Source organism: Phoca vitulina, unplaced genomic scaffold (genome assembly GCF_004348235.1).
Source record: "Phoca vitulina isolate PV1807 unplaced genomic scaffold, GSC_HSeal_1.0 scaffold25, whole genome shotgun sequence".
Classification (NCBI taxonomy): Eukaryota; Metazoa; Chordata; class Mammalia; order Carnivora; family Phocidae; genus Phoca; species Phoca vitulina.
The window spans coordinates 13642827-13645261 of record NW_022589728.1 but is presented as its reverse complement, the minus strand read 5'-3'; the positions used below and the strand labels follow the sequence as shown (position 1 = coordinate 13645261).

The 2435-nt window shown below is 35.8% G+C and overlaps 1 pseudogene; it reads left to right on the top strand.

Annotated features, from left to right (window-relative positions):
• The first annotated feature begins 1518 nt into the window (after positions 1 to 1518).
• Positions 1519 to 2171, top strand: LOC116643180 (annotated as a pseudogene).
• The last annotated feature ends 264 nt before the right edge of the window (positions 2172 to 2435 follow it).

The window sequence follows — 2435 nt, the reverse complement described above, 5'->3', positions numbered from 1 at the left end:
ACTGTTCTCTGTTTTAAGCCATCCAGTCTGTAGTATTTTGCTACATTAGGAAACTGATACAATTGAAAACTAGAGTAAAATTCTCTCCATGCTTTTTTTTAGTATGAGCTCTTTTAATCTCTTTTTTATTGGTGTTAGAGTTAGAAACAAAAATTCTTTTTCTTGAATTTTAAAAAAAGTTACATAAAGCTATATTTCCAGTAAAAATTGTAAACCCCACATGTCCTAAAGGATGGTGGCTCCTCAAAGGGCATTTATAAGACAGAGATACTATAATTCAAACGCCCTTGGGGGTACAGTCTGTGTTTGATCATTTCTCTGTGCTTGGGAAGAAAATAAACTTGCTGTATATATATAACTTTTTTTCAGTGTTCACATTAATTTATTAAATTCTTCGATGTTTTGCAGGCAGTTTAAACCTTGTATGTCAAGGTTCTTAATCGAAATTCTTACACTGAAATTGCATATGCCAGTAGTCATCATTTAAAATAAAAGTTGAAATTTTGTTTTTCATATGAAAACAGGGCAACACATCCTTTTTATTTAGCAATAAAATATATCTGAAGAGTGATACATACAGCTTCTTCTGTCTTATACAGTTTACTGTCAACCCTGATGATTTGTTTCAATAATTCTTTTCCTCTGTTTTTTTTCCTCTAAAAGGAAAAGAATGAAGACTGTTTAATAAATTACTTTATCTTTGATCGCAATTTTCAAGGGTAAAATATAAAATGGTAGATTTGAATAAAACTTGTGAGTTATTCACAAGTCAAACACTGAAGTGCTTTGTGAATAAAAATTGATATTAGACCATTATTCTGATTCTACTTAGGATTTTTTTTTCACTACTGCAAAAAGACACAACTGTTTCTTTAAAACAAATCATCAGAATTGACATTGCACTGTACAAGATGGATTATGCACCCAGATAAGGGGACAGATGAAACAAGAATACAACGTGAAAATAAATGGGCTGGGGGCTTTTGGTCTACTTTCAAAACACTATTTTGAAGACTGACAAATTCAGCTCTAAAATGTCTCGGCTGTCATTTTTTATTTTGCCATGCAGGGCTTTCCATGACAGATTTCAAGTTATACATTCCTGGCATACTTATGTTATATTAGGTAAAAGCCCAGCATGGTTTTGGAATGGCAATTGGCAATTTCGTTCATTTTTCTCAAGTAGATTTAATAATATAATACCTAGCATCTACAATCATTGTTAATAAAACTTAGACTTCCATTACCTTTAGACCATTTTAGTCCCTAAAAATAATAAATATATTCAAAATTATTACAAGTAGAAAAGTATTCTAAAATTCTTTTTAAAAATTTGACGGTTGAGACTAATCAGTGAAATCATATAGCTTTATTGTTTATTTTTTCCTTAAAGATATGGAGTAGGCATAATATAAAAAAGAAGTCCTTTCAGGCTGGATTTCTTTTCCCCTTCCTTCCACTGCCCCCTTCCAACCTAAGCTAGAGCCAGTGGGCCTCCGGCCTAGCACAGCTTTCACCATGGCCCTCAGCGATGCTGATGTGCAAAAGCAGATTAAGCATATGATGGCTTTTATTGAACAAGAAGCCAATGAGAAAGCAGAGGAAATAGATGTGAAGCAGAGGAAGAGTTCAACATTGAGAAAGGCCATCTTGTACAAACCCAAAGACTGAAGATTATGGAATACTATGAGAAGAAAATTCAGATGTCTAATTTGATGAATCAAGCAAGGCTCAAAGTCCTCAGAGCAAGAGATGACCTTATTACAGACCTACTAAATGAAGCAAAACAGAGACTCAGCAAAGTGTTAAAAGATACAACCAGGTACCAAGTGCTGCTGGATGGACTGGTCCTCCAGGGTTTGTACCAATTGTTGGAGCCCCAAATGATTGTTCATTGCAAGAAGCAGGATTTCCCTCTGGTAAAGGCTGCAGTGCAAAAAACAATTCCTATGTACAAAATTGCCACCAAAATAGATGTTGATGTCCAAATTGATCAGGAGGCCTACCTGCCTGAGGAAATAGCTAGTGGAGTTGAGATCTACAATGGGGATCGTAAAATTAAAGTTTCCAATACCCTAGAAAGCCGGCTGGATCTCATAGCCCAGCAGATGATGCCAGAAGTACGGGGAGCCTTATTTGGTGCACATGCCAACAGGAAGTTTTTGGACTAAACCTTTGGCGAGGTGGAGTTCATCCACTGCTCTCCTGCTCTAATGTGGAAGTTTCTGATATTTGAAGAAACAAGATATCTGTGTGGCTTCCTCTTCGCTGTTCTAATATTCTGTATTTATCAGTGGATCCTCTCTGTAGCTAATGCCCTTGGCCTAATTGTTAACATGAGAGAAAGCTTCACTTACTATGATCAGGAAACCTCCTTCTTAGCTTATCTAAAAGCAGCACGACTTTCATTTGCTTCTGTAGCATGAAGGTGAAGG